The 17,805-nt window shown below is 45.8% G+C and overlaps 1 protein-coding gene across 1 annotated transcript in view; it reads right to left on the bottom strand.

The window, feature by feature from the left end:
- ELMOD1 (ELMO domain containing 1) overlaps positions 1–10,525 on the bottom strand; it is a 55,683-nt gene extending 45,158 nt beyond the window's left edge. The window contains exon 1 of the mRNA XM_049778579.1: positions 10,324–10,525. The gene's annotated coding sequence lies outside the window, so the exon portion shown is untranslated. The remainder of the gene's footprint in view (positions 1–10,323) is intronic.
- Between the last annotated feature and the right edge of the window lie 7,280 nt (positions 10,526–17,805).

Here is a 17,805-nt window from a genome sequence, read left to right as displayed (position 1 = left end):
TGAAAGAAAACTTCCCTGAAGGTACCCACAGACTGCAGGAGGGAGGGAAAAGGAGACTTGGGGGGTTCAGAGTCCCAGAGCAGGGTAAAGTCAATACAGAGACCACTCAAATGAGATACATCCTCTTCCTTACCCACCAAACCCAAATTCTGGGCCCCTGAAGCACTGCCCTCGGTGACCCTCGGAGGCAAGTCAGGAGTAACCTAAGTGCCACCAGGAGTGGCCCCAATATTAAAAAAGCCCCACAAATTAAACACACACAGCCATTTTGAACTATATTTTCCAATCTGATCTTTGTTATATAAAGAATACCTGAAAATGGCCTCTTTCACCCTCTGTAAGTATCGAGTGGATATAGGTAAGTGACGACTTGTTAAGTATAGAGGCAAACAGTCCAGTACAGAGGAATAAGGCATATTCAATGGAAATTAAGGCAGGAAGCTCAGTAGTAAAATGTTATATAAATGTTACTAAATTGAATTGGATTTTCATAGTTTTGCATACGGAACCTGGAAGCCCAAGATGAACTATATAGTCAGATGGGGGAGACACTTTCAAGGTCACGCAGGCTCATACTCCATCCAGTGAAGACCTTTCCATGTTGGAGAATGAATGCAAGTACATATATCACTTTTAGTATGGTTGTAGGAGTATTTATTTCCAATCCTTTTGATATGGGCTCTACAATTCATCTCTGAGTATTGGTGAATCTTACCCAAGTTGCTAAGGTGAATTAACCTTGTTGTTAATCACCAAACTGCGTAAAACTATGATTTTTTACTTTTTGTTTCTGTGCAACCAATTTTAGAACTAAATGAAGCCAATATCTATTCTTTTAAAAATGTAATCTTCATTTTAATCCTTGCATTTAGCTAAGGTATACTAAATTTAATTCCTACTGACATCCATTGCTTTGAGATTTCCATTCTAAACAAATGGATATTATATGTATGGTCTATGAATGCCTGAGTTGTTTATTTAAAAAACTGTGGCAATGTCAAGGTGAAGAGAAGAACTAAGTAGGTCAGTAGGTATCACCTCTGTGTGGACTTCTGTTGTCCTACCAACATTCTTGAGGTTCAGTTGGTCAAGCTAGCCTGAAGACCACATTCCAAGAGCCTCATGAATATATGTGCCCCAGTAGGATTACACTGACATAATATTGTTCTGCATATTCCTCTATTTTAAGTACTCTAGGTTACCTATAGTATAATAATAGTGAAGCCAAAAACTACAATCCAGTCCTTTTGTTTTGACTTTCATATATTTGGTTTCCATTTTGGTTATATACTCAACATATATGAGTCAGAATATGAAGGTCAAAATTCTATGTCAGGAGCTGGCAGAGATTTCAGAGAGGTGGTATATGCTTTATATATGCAAAGCCCTGATATTAGCCCTGGTACTACATATCCACCTCCCACTAGCCAGCACCTCTGGGTAGAGCCCTCCTGGCTTCTAGTACCACTAGGTATGAGGAGGAGGAGGATGGGGGTAGGGCTTTCATCACAAGGCCTAGTATTGAGTCTGGGTATTCCAGCCAAGAATCATGGGAAATGAACCCAGGAGGTCTCTTAAGTACTACTTTGAGCTCCTCTCCCTCAAATGCTATTAGACCCACTTTAACATAAGATTTACAAACATAGAGGAAGGATGTCCATGATACACTTTTGGATTTTTAAGTTTTGATGTTTAGCAAATATTTTAAGAGACTGTATGGTCAAACTCAACTAAAATGAATTGTTCTGGGGGCTGGAGTGATTAGCACAGCAAAAGGGCATTTGCCTTGCACACGGATGATCCGGGATGGACCCAGATTCGATCCCTGGCATTCCATATGGTCCTCTGAGCCTGCCAAGCAGTGATTTCTGAGCACAGAGCCAGGAGTAATTCCTGAATGCTGCCGGTGTGGTATCAAGCTCTCAGGGATTACTCCTAGCTCTGCACTCAGAAATCACTCCTGTAAGGCTCAGGGAACCATATAGGATGCCAGGAATTGAACCCAGGTTGGCCACATGCAAGGCAAACACCCTACCCTCTCTGCTATTGCTCCAGTCCCAGGTTTCTATGTTCTTATTTTTCTTCCAAAGGAAAAGAGATGATGCATTTTTGTGTAAGTGTAAAATCATGCTAGAGATTATTCACAGTTAAAATGCTTATAATGTCAACAGTGTTCTGGTATCTTGTAATGTTAAAAAAAGGGAGCAGAATTTATAATGTTATTAATAATATTTATAGACCAGAAAAATCTATGGAATAATTTTTATCATAAAATAAAGCCTTATAAACATTCTTTCACATCTAATTCTTTTTTTTTTTTTTTTTTTAGTTTTTGGTTTTTGGGTCACATCTGGCAGCACTCAGGGGTTACTCCTAGCTCTATGCTCAGAAATTGCTCCTGGCAGTCTCAAGGGACCATATGGATGCCAGGATTCGAACTACCATCCTTCTGCATGCAAGGCAAACACCTTACCTCCATGCTATCTCTCCAGCCCCTCACATCTATTTCTTATGCAAGGGTAATAGGAGAGTTAAAACAGCTGGATAAATTCTTGTAAGCTCTTCTACCAAGCACCCTCATTAACCAAATCCTAACGTCAATAATCAATAAAAATAAAAATAACTCTTTAAATGCTACATACAGGATTTTGAATCGGAAATCATTCACTTATTTAAGACTGATTTTAGAAGGGGCTCAATGAACACTCCTCAAAAACTTACTTTGTACCCCCCCAAAGCAAAAACTAACAGCAAATTGTGAATTATTTTGATAGCACCTGAATTATAAAGTGCACACAGATCATGTACATTGTATAACTGCACTGAAAAGTATTTATACATTAGAACAATAATAAAAATTAGCATATAGTCATGAGGATCCATGTTAGCACATTTATCTTATTTTAAATGTGTCTATTTTCCCCTTTTCAGCATATAAATTGATGTATAAGTCTTGCTCCTGGTCAGCATAAATGAGCTAAAGGATTAAAAGCTCCTGGGATGCAAGAACATATCGTCTTCCTATTCTTTAAGTTCAGAATATTTACTAAGGACTTAGACTGAGAACTGAGCACACAGTTTGAGTGAAAGCTCCCTTCTAGTACTAGCTCAGGTGAACTGGCATGAGAGATCATGCAGTCTTTCTTTGATGATCCATGTAAAACCATGCTGAAATTAAAGCCAGTGGTCTGTCTGGAAACTGGACCAACTTTAAGTATTCTTGACCTATTAGAATTATAAAGCCAGAAGTGTTTGTAAGATAGTGCAAAGTGAAATAGTACTTAAACCTGAAAAAATTGTTTTTCTGCATTATTTTAAAAATTAAGTCACCCAGTGATGAAGCATTTAGCTTGCATGTGAGAGCTTGAATTCAATTCCTGAATTCAATACCATGTGTTCCCCCAATCACCAAACTGGGAGTAGCTCCTGAGAACCACCAGCCATGGTCATAAAACCAAATGAACCAAACCAACAAAACCCCACAAAAGATCATCTTTTTTTGGGGGGGGTAGCTTTGGGTCACACCTGGCAGCACTCAGGGGCTACTTCTGGCTCTATGCTCAGAAATCACCCCCAGCAGGCACTGGGGACCATATGGTATGCAGGGATTTGAACCACCCTCCTTCTGCATGCAAGGCAAATGCCCTACTGCTGTTCTATCTCTCCGGCCTCAAAAGATCATCTTTCTTTGAGAATATTCCAACTGCTTCAGTATAAACCTTAGGAAAGAGTAATTTTTTGGTGTAATTTTAAGGACACAGTAATTATACAGGGGAAATTGAATGATACATATAGATACTAAAATAGTTGTGTGTCTTCTGAAGATGATCCCTAAGATAACAGGATTTGACAGAAGAATAATCTAGCAGAAAGTGCATTCTAGTAGAATTGTTATTTGCTTTTGGTTGGCTTGAGATGCAACTACATTGCTGAGCGGTGAAGATCATCACTAGTTCTCAGGAGACACAAATGTGTGTGGGGCATTATCTCTATGATTTAACTACACTGGGAACATTCGGAGTAGGTACTTGCTGGTACTACAAGCATATGGACATTTTCACACAGTGCTATTTATGTAAAACCCACATTCTTCCCATCATCAGAATCTGCTTTCTTAAATATAGCTGGGCCAAATCAGAAAATGATTGTAAAGTTAATACCCTTTCCAACTCGAAGCAATACATTTACTAAAACTTGAACATCTGCTTCCTTGTTATTACTGAAATTTGTGGCATAAGGCATTTGATCACTATCACAAATATTACCTTTAAATACTTCCCTTGTACAGATGAGGGACAACTTTTACCAACTGCACAGTACTGTCTGATGGTGACTTACTTTCTACCTAGGAATCCACGATGGTAGGAGAATAGTAAAGGGGCAATTGGTGCATTAGCGAAAAGTCACCAGTGTTTTAGAATAACAAGACATTATAGGGGAGCCAGAGCAGTGGCGCAAGTGGTAAGGTGTCTGCCTTGCTGTTGCTAGCCTAGACGGACCATGGTACGATCCCCCAGAGTCCCATATGGTCCCCAAGCCAGAAATGATTTCTGAGTGCATAGCCAGGAGTAACACCCGAGTGTCACCGAATGTGACCCCCCCAAAAGACATTATAGGACTTTACGTTTTAGGTGTACAATATTACACCTCTTCAAAAAATGTGTTCTATGAGACTGGACAGCAGGGGAGGGTGTTCACCTTGTAAACAGCTGACTTGGGGTCAATTTCCAACATCTTTTATGGTTCCCTGAATCTCACCAGAAATGATTGCTATTAGCAGGTAGGAGTAAATCCTGAGCACCACTGAGTATGGCCCAAGAAACAAAAAAAAATGTGTTATCACACCATCACCCCCACCACCTTGACCAGACTCCTCCCTTCCCATCTTGTAGCATCTTCACATTTCGATGCCCTTTCTCCTCCTCACTCTGGTATCTTCAGCATTGTTGAGTCCCTGAACATTTCCTTCATTTCTTCTGCTTCCCTGATGTGTTTCTCTCTCCCTCACATAGGAGTAAGATCATGTGATACTGTCTTCCTACTGGCTTATTTCACAGAGCATGGCCTCCACACTTCCGCTTGGGTTCTCTAACTAAAGACAAGATTGCATATTTCCCTTCTGGCTCCGCGACATTCTGTTTGCTCCACATCTTGATTTCCTCCCATGTCTTGGGCAATTGGGTAACTCCCAAATGTTGACTACTATAAATACTGTGTTTTGTATGGAACTTTGAGCCATTTCTCTGGTCCCGGGAATATCTATGCAACTATTCCAAAGATTAACAGTTGGATGTCTGTGTCTATCTTTTTGATTCAGTGGTTGGTTTTTGGGTTACACCCAGTGTGCTCAAGGCTTCTTCCTGGTGGGCTTGGGGATCAAATCCAGGCTGACCACATGCAAGGCAAGTGTCCTGCCTGTTGAGCTATTGCCCCAGTCATAGATTCAGTGCTTTTATTTTCTTTGGATTGATATCTAGCTATGGAACTAACTGATGGATCTCAAGGTAGTTTAGTTTTTATTGAGAAATCTCCAAATTATTCCCAGTGAGTGAAGCAGTTTTAATTCCTATTAGCGGTGACATTTCTATTAGCTCCTTTTCCTCAGCATCCTTACCAACATTGCTTATTTCTGTTCTTTTTGACAGAAACCTTTCTCTTTGGTGTGAGGTGCTACATCATTGTTTTGATTGCTTCTTCCCAATAATGAGTGATGATATACATTTTTTCACTTGCTTTTAATCATCTCTATCCCAGTTTTGAATAAACTGGGCTTATTCAGATCTCCCCACTTATATATTTTGATTTTTTTCTATATCCTGGATATTAGTCCTTTGTTAGATGAGTGGGGTTTGAAAATTTTCCCACTACTAGTAGGATGTCTATTTTTTTTCTGCAGTAATGTGATCCCATTTAATTATTTGTATTTTTTTCTTTCCCAAAGGAGTTGAATCATTCAAGATATCTGTGATGCCAATCTCAGGGAATGTTTGGCCTATGATGTATCTGATGTATTTGAGCCTGGCACCTAAGCTTTTAATCCATTCGTAATTTATTTTATTTGGTACTGGATAGGTACCAACGACTACAGATATACTCTAAATCTACTAAGTGAAAATTAGCATACTGTGTGTGTACATTTATGTATCTTTTTTTATGAAGCATGTTTTTTTTTCAGAATGCAATGAGATGTATTCACACACATAACCATGACCAATCTCTGCACCTCTCCCTAGTCACCTCCCTCTTCCATTCCTACCCACAGCTTTTTTAAGTCTTCCCTCAAGGTTTTTTAATTATAAGATGAATTTATTTCTATTTTCTCCACTTGACTATTGTGTTGCTGTGATGGATGAGACCTCACACATCTGCACACTTTATCATGGCTCTGGCGCTGGGTCGACACTTGAGCTGTGCTCCTGCATATGTTGGCTGTGAGATGCCAGAAATCACATACTTTTGGATCTGTTTTTGGGGATCAACACCCATGAGGCCTCATCTCTGCATGTTAGGCCCTCTTTCACTCTTCTACTGAGTGATCTCTGAGCTCCCGAGAATCTCCTATGAGACTCCCTGCCTCACCTCCCTGATTCCCAGGGAAAGGGCCTTCAGCTACTGGCTGTGCTCTTGGGCAGAGAGCTTGGGCCTCTCTTTTTATGTTCCTCCCAAGAGATGATCTCATTCTCATTCATTCACACACACATATATTACTTTATTTCAGGAACATGTATCATACAGTTAACACAGCTGAGCATAATACATTTGGTTTCCAATATAAATGGGAACAAAATTATTAAAAAAAAATAAATAGAAAAGAAAAAGAGGGGCCCGGAGAGATAGCACAGCGGTGTTTGCCTTGCAAGCAGCCCACCCAGGACCTAAGGTGGTTGGTTCAAATCCCGGTGTCCCATATGGTCCCCCATACCTGCCAGGAGCTATTTCTGAGCAGACAGCCAGGAGTAACCCCTGAGCACCGCCGGATGTGGCCCAAAAACAAAATAAACAAACAAACAAAAAAAAAGAGTACAGCAGCCAGAAAATTTGTAAATATGAGTGTATTTCAATGAAGGTATCACTGTCTTATTCAAGCCCAATACATCCAGTGCTAGTCATCTCGCACCCCTACTTCTCCCTGTGCATTGAATGGGGCACCTCCATATACACTTTGGTCACTGCAGATCACATATCAGGTGCTGCAAAGACTCCTTGACTTGTCTTTGTATCACATGCACCCTCCCCCCACTAAGTCTAGCAAGCAGTGCCACCCAACAAATATGTTTTTGTTTACCTCTAGGGGTGCCACACTTAGTGACTTAGTGACTCTATGCTTGAGGTTGATTCCTGCAGTGCTCAGGGCACCATGTGGTGCCAAGGCTTGAACCACGGCTCCCTGAACACAAAGCACGTGTCCTTTGAGCTTCTGGTCCAGAAAAATTCTATTCAACTGAAACCATTTTCTTTTGTTTTCTTTTATTTTGTGTTGAGGCCACACCTGGCAATGCTCAGGGTGATTCCAGGCTCTGGGTTCAGGAATGACTACACAGTGCTCATCAGACCATATGGGATGCTGGAGATTGCACCCAGGTTAGCTGCATGTAAGGCAAGCACCTCCCTAGTATACTATCTCTCCAGTCCCAACCACATAGTTTTAAATATGAGTTATTTTAATCACTTGAACCAGAACTGAGTTTGTCCCAGATTGTCTGTGGAGCAGCATGCTTCCTGCTCCATTTTATTTTATTCTTTAACCCACAAGTGACCCAAAAAGAGGAGAAATGAGGAATTTCCAGGGACTGTAGTTGCAGGTGAATTGCAGGCTGCCCAGTCCAAAGTGACTTTCAGAGAAATTACAAATGAAGTTGTCAGAGTAAGTGCAGCCCAAATGGTATCTGGAAACAATCGGATTGAGTTTTCGGATTGAGATTAGAATTTAACTGGGGTTTCTTTGGGGGTGGGGGATTGCCACACTGTCTTTCCAGAGACTTCAGAGACTTCAACAACATTCCCAGGAGTCTAGAATCTCATCTTCAGGTGACAAAGGAGTTCGCATTCTGACTGCAAACTTCCCATAGGTCCAGGCTTTGTAAGGCAGCTGGATTTCTCTCTAAGCATCTCAATAACACACAGGAGGAATCAGTCTTGATTCAAAAGGTTCGCTTGTTCCACTGATGTTATAGAATTCCCTTCAATACCACAAATTGATCATCTCAGCCCAAGAATGTTGCAATATTGCTCCAAATCTCTTTGAGAGCTAACAGAGAGTTATTACTCTGCCTGAGTGATGACTTGACGACATATCAGTAATAAACAATTTGGGGGGACTGTAGCAGTACCATATATTTTCTCGAGTCCCACTGAGTGCAGAGCTACATTAGGGGTGGCCTCCCCCTGAAAAAAACCCCAAAATAGTAGTCATGCACAATTTTTGAAATTTTCATGGAGGGCAGAGAGTTAGGACAGAGGAGGGTGGGGACACTTGTCTGTGGCTAACCCAGGTTCCCTTTCACCCCCCCCCCCATTACTCCCGATTGTCCCCTGAGCTCTGTCAGGAGTGATCACTGAGTATAGAGCTAGAAGTATGTCCTGAGCATCACTAGGAATGGCCAAAACAAATCAACAGCAACAATCAAGGTTTAAAGGAGGAAAAAGGGAGATAGAAAAATGTCTTATTTTTAGCTAATTAACAAGGGAAATAAGGACTAGACAGATCAGTGGGTAGGAAGCTTTCCTTGCACAGTCGCCAATCTGGGTTTCCATCTCTCAAACCACCTCTGGTCCCCGGAGCACTGCCAAGTGTGCCCTAGCAGAAAGCCAGGAGTAAGCCCCGAGTATCATCCTTTGTGGCCCCCAAAGACAACACAGAAAAATTAAATAAATATAAGTCTTTCCTTTCGAGATTTTCATTCTTTACTAAACAAGCCTGGGGAAACAGCCTGTCCTCACACTTGGGCTGAGAATCAGACTGGCACTGGGGTGGGTGGTGGGTGGTGGGTGGGTGGGGGGAGCCTGTGATGTAACTGCCCGGGTCTTTGTGCTGGCAAAGCCTTGGCCAAATGGAAAACATCTGCAGACCTTCGCGTTTACCTCCACGGAGTAGGGGCAGAGAGGAGAGAGTCATTAAGTCATCTCTGTGACCATCAGTCTGGCCTGTCCTCCTGGCCAACAGATGGATGGATCCTGGCAGATCGGTTCCTTAAGGCTGGGGAGAGCTGGTTTCTGGTGCCAATGAGCCCCATTTCCCAGTGGGCAGGCTCCCTAGGTGCCTGGGGTGGGAAGTTAGAGCCCCCATTGGGGTCCTGGGAAGTTCCTGCATTCCAAGGGCAGCACATCCAGGGATAGAATCGTGGAGAGGAAAACAGCTCCCAGGGCATCTGCCTTTACACTCTAATTCCCCTTAACCTCAGGCACAACTAAATCAGTCCTTTGGGACTACCGGGTGACTTTGGACTCCCTGTCCGACGCCAGCACCCAGCCTGTCATCCTGCCATCGTGTTGGCAGTTCCAGATAACGAAGGTTCGGTTTGGTTCGGTTCGTGGCGCCGCCGGCCCCCCAACGCGCGCGCACACTGCGGAGACGCAGAACAAAGCCTGGACGGGGTCCCCGTAGGGTTCCAGATTCAGCACCCCGGGCTGGCCCAGACTCAATGGGGGCCAGGCTGGGGGTTGCCAAGCTCCAGGCCCCAGGGCCCCCCTCCCCGGACCCACAAACGCGCATTCAACTTGATCCCCTGTGAGCCTGCAAAATTCATGAGGTGTCACCGGACTCGAGGCTGTGCAGAAAGCGGGGTGCGCTTGGGGGAGGGCAGCGCACGCCCCCTTGAAGAGCAGAGACGCACCTGCACCCCAAATGGCCCCCCAAAAGAGCCCACACCCCACCCCACTGTCCTGCAGGACCGCGGACCCCGCACTCGCCCGCACCCGTGGCACCTGCCGTGCGTGCGAGCGGGGAGCTGGTCCAGGAGGATTTGCGCGCACCTGGAGGAGGCACCGCGCGCGCCCCCCGGGGCGCACCTCCCAGCTGGGAACCCCGAGATCTCCCCCATTGGATCCCCAATATCCCGGGGACCCCAGAGCCCCGCATGACCCTCGCACCGGGGCCCTGCGCCTGGCTTCCCCGCCTCCTACCCAGCTCTGGCCTGGCCCAAAGCGTTCCGACGCACGGAATGGAGACGCACCGCGGGGGTCCCCTGGGGAGGAGGACGGGGGGCGCGATGCGGGGAAGGAGGACACTGCGGGGACCCCTCCAGGCTCCTCTCCAAGGGATCGGCCCCCAGCCTCGACCTCTGCGCCCCTAGGACGCGCCCCCCGCATCCCCGCGCCCCTTACCTGGCTTCGCGCGCGCGGCCCGGGGCGGTCAGCGGGTCTCTGCGCGCTGCTGCGGGGCGTCCATCCCCGCCTCGCGGGGCCCAGCCGGGCTGGTGGCGGGTGTCGGGGGCGGTGCGAAGCGAATCTGGGTCGGAGCGAGGCGGCGACGCAGCTCCCGGAGCGCGAAAGGTTTCTTGGGGAGCGCCCCGCTTCGCCACTGAGCATGCCCAGACTGCCAGTCGGGGTGCGGGGCGGCTTGGGGCGCCGAGAGGGTTAAATCTGCGGACTCGGAGGCCCTCGGTGCGCAGGCGGCGGTGCCCCCCTTCTTGGCGCTGGGGGTGACGCCCCCAAATCCCCATCACCGCACCCCCGCTCACATCCCCACATCCCCACCACCACATCCCCAGCTCCTGGGGATGGACCGTTGGAGACCTGTCCCGGGGTCCCAGCCGCCCCAGGAGGAGGGTCGGTTGTTCCTGGTTCCCCCCCCCCCCGTCTCGAAAATTATGCAGAAGTTAATTTGGTTTATTTTTGGTTTGTTCATTTCGTTTTGGGGAGCTTTGTTTGGGGGCCACACCTAGAATGCTCAGGGTTTCCTTCCTCCTGGCTCTGCGCTCAGGGCTCACACCTGGTGGGACCCCTTCTGCAGGGTCGGGGCAGAACTGGGGTCAGCCTTAAGCTGTGCCCTTGCTCTTTAGGATTCCTCAAGTTTGTTTCAGCACCTTTAGTCTCTGGATCTGAGTCTCGCGCCTTCGCAGTTTTGGGGTGCCCCACTCGATGGGGTACCCAGGAGGACCCCGCCTGTCCCTGACTCCCGGTGGGAGCATCTCCTTCAGCCCATCCTCTCTGAGATGCAGCTGAGATACTATTGGTCCTCTGGGTAACAGGGGCACGGAGAGTCCCTAACCCAGATTAATGGCAAGGGTGGGGTGGAGAGATGAGAACAGAGACCTCGTGACTCTACCACCAGTTGGTCATCCCTGTACAACGCAAGGCCTGGCCCAGGAATCCATCCTGTCTGTCTGTCTGGTCTGTCCCTCCGTCTTTCTATCTGTGTCTCTCTCACCTGCGCTTTCTTCTTTGAATAAGATTCCGCCTCCCCCCCCCCCACCTCTGTTGCTCACGCAGCAACTTAGAACTGGAGCCAGAAGAAGAGGATGAGTGCGAGCTGGGCCTGGACCCCAAGGCCATATCCCATCTTGGGTTGGGTTTATGACACCCCCAAGGTGCTGAGTGGAGGCTGGTCTGTGTCTTGGGGAGCTGTTTCCTAGTGAAGGTGTATTAAGTCAAGCTGCACACTCCACCCGCCCCCCCTCCCCGGTTCTGTCAACAGTGAGTGCGCTGCCTTCACCTTTCATGGAGAACTTTTTTTGGTGAGATGAGGCTGGGCCACACCCAGACATGCTCAGGGATCGCTTCTGGCTCTACACATTCTCAGGAATTGCTTTTCCATAAGCAGTCTGATCATGGAACCTAGATTAGCTGCATGCAATGTTACAAATATAAACTTTTGACACTGGTGGTGGGAAGGGCTCTGGCTCATTGTATATCTGAGATTCAACTATGAAAGACTCTGGAGATCACAATTGTTTCAATAAAATACGATAAAAAAAATAAATAAACCGGGGCTGGAGTGGTGACACAAGCTGTAAGGTATCTGCCTTGGGTTGGCCACATGCAAGACAAATGTCCTCCTCACTGTGCTATTGCTCTAGCCCACCCTTTGCCTTTATTAATGGGGTCCCATTCTTTCTTTTCATTCTACTTCACAAAGTCCAACCCATATATCATACTGAAATGCTACTGGTGGTGATGTTAACATAGTGCTTTTGCCTTATGCACCCCACATCATCCTCCAAGTTTCACCAGGAGTGATCACAGAGTCATAAATAAGCCTGGAGCATTGCTGGGTATGACCCAAAACAAACAAACAAAACCCAAGAAAAACGTTAATACTGGCCCTAGGCTGGCCATACTACATGGATATGGAATCCTACCAATTTGCTGTTGAACCAGTGGTTTTTTACTCCTTTCTCTGACTCCATCAGTTAAAATGACACTAACCCCAAACCACTTAAAAGCCTGCAATCTTCCTATGGTGAGTGTAAGGTAAGTGGGATGGGCAGCATGTAAAACCCAGTGAGTCCATTTCTCTAAACTCAGAGAATGGTGTTGTCCCAAGGCTGCCTTCCACCCAGGTTCCTATATCACTAGAGCACAAATCTCTTTCTCACCAGAGTGGACCACTCCTGTCTTCTCTCCTCCCACACTGGGCCTCTCTGTGTGTCAGTAGCATTTCTTTGATGTGTATCATTGGACTCTCTGACCTTTTCTACAGATTGCCTGACTAACTTTAGTTTTCCTTCTGTTTTTCTTCTTGTCTGTGTATGGTGGACTTGGCACCCCTCACAACCAGTTTTTTCCCCAAAGCATATTTATATACATCTTGGCATGGGGATTGGTGACTGTCTCATTGCTTTTCAATATTGAGCTCCAGATAGGAGCTTATCTATCCTTTTATGACAGAACTTAGCAGACAACCAATACAAAATGGAGCCTCAATAAAATTAGATCTGGGATCTACTGATCCTTGATAAGGTATCAATAAATGTGGATCTAAGATCAGTAAGTGTGGAAAGACTCTCAACCATCCTTGTGTGGTCCCTACTTCCTTTCTTACAGGCCTTCCTACTAACCTTAAGACTGGACTCAGATATTACAGATATTCCAGATATCCTTTCCAGGTTCCCGAGACTTACTAAAGCCATAAATGCACAAAATCCACAGTTTTATTTTCCTTTGTGAATGAAAAGCTTAGCCATGATTCATTGATTCTCAACATGTGTGTTTCATCCACAGTCACCACTTGTATCAGTCACATCCTGGCACTTCCTCCAATTCATCCTCATCCCATTTCGCTTCATCTTCTTTCAAGCTTTTCTTTCTCAAACCCTTCATCCATCATATTTAGAGCAGCACATGTGCATCTCTCCCCACAGCATCCTGAAAGAAAGACTGCTGGGTCCTTTCACCCTGAGCATCCTTCTTTGGGAACATTCTCCACACCTGGAGGCAACCTTCCTTTTCCATCTCAGTGGAATTGCTATTATCCATAACCTGAATGATGATCCAGACCACCCCTTCTCCACTCTTCTCTGGGGGTCACCTCCTTCCATGGATGATCTCTGCTAGACCTCAAGCTTCTTAGGTTTGAATTAATTTATGGTGCTTGCACATCAGAAACCTTTCTCTGCTGCTAACTTTTTAGCAAGCACCTTTTTTTAGTTACAAATATGTGTATGGGCTTGCAACCCACAGTGGAAGAAGATCGGATCAAGTTGGGACAAGTGCAGGGGTTAAGACACTTGCCTTGCACTGCATATGGTCTCCCAAACACTACCAGAAATTATCTTTGAACATGGAGCCAGAAATAGATCCTGAACACCCTTAGGTGTGGCCCCCAAACAAAGCAACTGGTTTCTAGGCCAATGGCCTGTTGCCTCCTCCTTACTCCCATCATTTGTCTCACCCCTCTCTCACTCACCTCGCATCTTCAATAGTCCGGGTTGCTCAGAAGCTTGTGCTGACCTTTGAAGGCCCTTTGGAGATGTCTAAGGATGTACCAAGTTCAGAGGGCATTTAAAATGACTCACAGCCTTCTTTTCCTGGACCCTGCCTTGGGGCTTCCTTATAGCAGGTCACACCTGCCATGCTGTGAGTGCATGGAGGCCACTTCATGCTGCCCGGGGTCAGCTCCTGATTAACCCCTTTACCACCCAGCTTGTTTCTTTTTATAAAGTATCAGGTACCCAGCATTATCACTAGGTGCCCAAGTTATCATGGGTGCCCAGCTTTAGTGCAGGAAACTTCTAAGGCATCTCACCTGTTATCAAACCTTTGAAAGATACAGTCACTAGACCATCTAATACTTCCACTGGGAGTCTACAGGTTGTTTGTAGGCTCCCACTTACAGGCTGACTGGAAATCATCCCGTAAATCAATGCAGCACGTCCTCCTGGGCTTCAAACTAGCTTGACCACCCACCCACAGTGCTACAGAAATAATTACCTACAGGCATATAGGAAGTATAGTGTATGGTTGAGGGGCCAGAGTGGTGGCACAGCGGTAGGGTGTTTGCCTTGCATGAGGCTGACCTAGGACGGACCTTGATTCTATCCCCCAGCTTCCCATATGGCACCCCCCCCCAAGCCAGGAGCTATTTCTGAGAGTCATAGGGTGTGGCCCCAAAACAACAACAACAACAACAAAAGTACATGGTTGAACTTGCTGGTGCAAAGTTCTAGAAGAATGCGCACCCTATCTTTAGCCTGGAAAATAAGGGACTTGGGTTTAACCTCTTTCAGTTTTTTGGTTTTGCTTTAGTTATGGTTTTTGTTTTTTTTGTTTTTGTGCTCTGAGGTTATTCCCAGCTCTGTGCTTAGAAATCACTCCTGGCATGCTCAGGAGACAATATAGGATTTGAGGGATGGAACCCGGGTTGGTCACATGCAAGGCAAACACCCTACTGTGCTATCACTCCAACCCCGAACCTCTTTCAGTTTTACCTCCAAAGTAAAATATCAGTGGTGGATGAAAATTTATTTTCATTTGTAAAGTGCTGTGTATCATGACTTAACCCATAGTGTGGCCCCAGCTGTTCCTGCTCAGTGAAATATCCATGTCACAGGTCACCCTGAGATGCCAGCAGAGGTGGTGCTTAGTGATGCCATGTTTAGCAGTGGGGGTGGGAACCTGACAGGGAGGATGTTGTTCAGCTCCTGCCTGCCAACATCCTGGAAGAGCACAGAGGAGGAGGAGGAGGAGCAAGAAGAGGAGGCCTGGTGAGGATCGACCATGCCCTGTGGCTGTGTCACCTCCACCTTGGATGGCTTAGGTGTTTCTGTGGCCAGGCTTATGCTGAGCACCATCCTGTGGAATTTATTTGAATAAAAGCCGCCACACCCGAGGCTTCCTTCACAGGCACTTTTAGGATGAGTGAAGGACAGGCAGGAGTTCCATTGGGAGGGATCATTCTGTGGGTGGGGCACAGACATGAGACACTCATTTATTTTTAGTCTAATCTGGTCTGAGTGTCATGATGGAAGGCTTGGTCGTAGTGCTAGTGGAACTTTAGACTGGACCAAGAAGTCAAACCAACAGGCTGAGAGGGAATCCAGCCTAGTCATACTTGACTGAATTCTTGTCACGTTGCCCCCATCACCTTCCAGAATCTTGTGTTGTTTTAGGGGTTACAGACTTCAGTGAAGTCTTCTTGTACTTGATTTTAGAGATGGAGCACTTGTGGGAATGCCAAGGGTCCCAAACAGGAGCACTGTTTGGTACTTGCTCCATTTAGGGTGCGATGTTAGGGATCAAACTGGTGGCCTTGTGCTTACTAGGCAGCATTCAGCCACTGAACTCTCTTGGGGTTCTTGCTTGATTGCTTGGCATGTTTAGAAAGTTACTCGAAGACCACTCTGCTTCCCAAGAGAAAGGATCTTATGCACTGTGAAGTTCTGGGTACAAAACTGATGTGGCTGTTGGTACCAATCTATGTAATATCTGGTTTGATAAAATTGCAGCTGGAATTCATCATCAGGAACTACCTAAGAGTTTATCAGCACATGAAGGAATGTGTTAAAATAAATAAAGATCCTCAGTGACTAGTTATTTCTCCCAATGTCACCTAGAGAAGGCGATTCTGAGAGATTGGTCTCAGTAAATTTTTTGACATAAAGTTACTGAGCATCTGCCTATGTCATGCACTAGGCTAGATATCAGAGCACAAAGACAGGTTAAACTCGCAAGCTCTCTCTCCCCACATTTCCAATATAGAGTTAAATCTGTACTCAGGTTCCTTCTCCTCTATCTGAATCACACAGTTGAATGTCTCTGCACCTTCATGAGTCCTGGTACTCAGCCCCCCACCATCAGTCAAACCCAGGGAACTGAATCGATCCCTAAAATATGATGGTCCTGGACCAAAGCAATAGCACAGTGGGGAGGAAGTTTGTCTGATATGCAGCTGACCCAGGTTTGATCCCTGACATCCTACAAGGTCTCTAAGTCTGCCAGGAATGATTCCTGAGTGCAAGGACAGGAGTAACTCCTGATCACTGCCTGGAGTTATTTTTGCCAGGGCCATTTTTGCCACCCTCAAATACCGATTCTTCAGAAATCTGAGAGGGCTATGCATGTCAGGCAGCAAGTGTAAATCATTGTACTGTCAGTGTCCTTGGATTCCTTTCTGGTACCCTGTATAGTTGCCTGAGCACTGGCAAGAGTGATCCCTGAGCACAGAGCTAGGAGTAACTGAGCACCACTGGGTATGTTCCCTGTTCATCCCAAAATAATAACAACATTTGTCTCACAGATTTCATTAAAACAATGGCCTGGTATTCTTGCGTTATGTTCTTTATCACTGTAAATGTGCTAGTGGACTGTTGGGAATAATGTCAAAGAACAGAAAATGTGTCTACAGTTGGACATCTTAAAATAATACTTGGCTTATCCAGGAGACCCCTATTGAGCTTGTATCTTGGAATAATAGAAAATTAGAGATTAAAAATATCTCGGTAAGGGGCCGGAGTAGTGACGCAAGTGGTAAGGCATCTGCACTAGCTAGGAAGGACCACAGTTCAATCCCCCCGTGTCCCATCTGGTCCCACAAGCCAGGAGCGATTTCTGAGCACAAAGCCAGGAGTAACCCCTGAGTGTCACCAGGTGTAGCCCCAAAACAACAACAACAACAACAACAAAATCTCGGACAAAATTGCATTTGAAATGGTTTGGTCACTGCAAATCATGTAAAGGATATAACTGAAACATTTTCTATTACTCATATACATCATGATACATATTGCAGATTCCAGTTAGTGAACTCAGAGGCTCTTTAGTTCAGAATTGTTTCTAATGAAAGATCCACATTTATACATTTAGTATTGTACTATTTATCTCACAAACATCATCAAACATAAAGCTTATTTGTGTCTGTGGGACAGAACTTTTTGTCCTTTTTGTTACTCCACCCTGGATTTGGTGTAAATACCTAAGACCCACCCATTTTTGGGAGGGGTTTTGGGAACCAGATAGTAGGTGTAACCTTACCTGCAAGACCCCGCCCATTCCTGGGAGGGGTCTTGGAAAAGTGAGATAAGCCTTGAACCAGGGGGATTCGGCCCTTTCGGCCCTGCTGAGCTCGCTGGCTTTGAGGTCTCTGTTTCTGGTCTTTGACCAGCATGGAGGCCAAAGGGAAGATGGCTAACAGGAGATAAGACTCAGGGCTAGCAAAGTATTGCTGTGCTTGAAAGGTTATGAGTAGGCCACACACCTGTGGTGGATAGGGAATGAATAAAGTTAATGCTTCCTGATGCCTGTCTCTGGATAAGTCTGATTTCCGCCTTTCACCTGGGCCTGGGACCCTCCGGCTAGATGGGTTTGCGGAGCCACATGGCCTGGGATGGCAGAAAGAAATCCATCGCCATCCACCGCCATCCAGCCCCA

This window comes from Suncus etruscus, chromosome 8, assembly GCF_024139225.1.
Source record: "Suncus etruscus isolate mSunEtr1 chromosome 8, mSunEtr1.pri.cur, whole genome shotgun sequence".
NCBI lineage: Eukaryota > Metazoa > Chordata > Mammalia > Eulipotyphla > Soricidae > Suncus > Suncus etruscus.
This window is presented reverse-complemented; position numbering and strand designations above follow the sequence as displayed.